This window comes from Phoca vitulina, unplaced genomic scaffold (genome assembly GCF_004348235.1).
Source record: "Phoca vitulina isolate PV1807 unplaced genomic scaffold, GSC_HSeal_1.0 scaffold15, whole genome shotgun sequence".
Taxonomy (NCBI): domain Eukaryota; kingdom Metazoa; phylum Chordata; class Mammalia; order Carnivora; family Phocidae; genus Phoca; species Phoca vitulina.
This window is the reverse complement of record NW_022589718.1, coordinates 15180278-15181057: the sequence shown is the minus strand read 5'-3', so window position 1 is coordinate 15181057 and position 780 is coordinate 15180278. Positions and strand designations below refer to the sequence as shown.

The 780-nt window shown below is 41.4% G+C and overlaps 1 non-coding gene across 1 annotated transcript; it reads right to left on the bottom strand.

The window, feature by feature from the left end:
- Positions 1–367: 367 nt before the first annotated feature.
- On the bottom strand, positions 368–440 carry TRNAM-CAU. Its single transcript has one exon. It is a non-coding gene; the product is annotated as a tRNA-Met (tRNA).
- Between the last annotated feature and the right edge of the window lie 340 nt (positions 441–780).

The window sequence follows — 780 nt, the reverse complement described above, 5'->3', positions numbered from 1 at the left end:
TCCCATTTTACAAATAAGGAATGAGCCTCTCAAAGTTAAACAAAACAGAATGGAAACTTTGTTCCAGGTCACTGGTAAGAAGTGGCAGACCTGAGATTTGGAGCTGTTTTTTTAAGTTCAAAACTCCCACTTTTTTTTTTTTTTTTTAATTCTTGGGAGAGCAGACAACTTCCTTTGGGCTGTGGCTTGCATCCCTTCTGTTTTGAATGAGGTTGAATGATCTGCGTGCAGATTGGGCATTTACCCACCGATGCCTTTGTGGGGGGCATCCCTGTATCTGCCTGGCCACAGGGAGCCTCTAAGCACCTTTGCTGAAAGTTTTTATTATTTTCTTCAAACGCCCTTTTATAGCACAGCAAAATAGCTGTGCCCTCTCTGAGGCTCGAACTCAGGACCTTCAGATTATGAGACTGACGCGCTGCCCTCTGCGCTAAGAAGGCTGTGGTGCTAGCCTTCAACATGAGTAATAACGCCTCCTTTAATGGCAGATTCCTTAAAGAGAAAGGTATCAACTCGTCTTTGTAGTTGAATCCAATGATTGAGTGGATTTGGAATAGCATCAAAATGTTCTTTTCCCACGTCTCCTCCCACAGCAGTAGATTCCTAAGTAATCTGGAAGATAACTCAGCACATGATACATGTACTTTGGAGAAACAAAAAGACCGCATTATGTTCACTGTAGGCCATAAGCAAAGGAACCAAAATGTATTAGGCTCATCTAAAAGAGTAGGTGTATAAACATACAAATATTAACAAAAATTAAACGCTTGTCAACTCTGA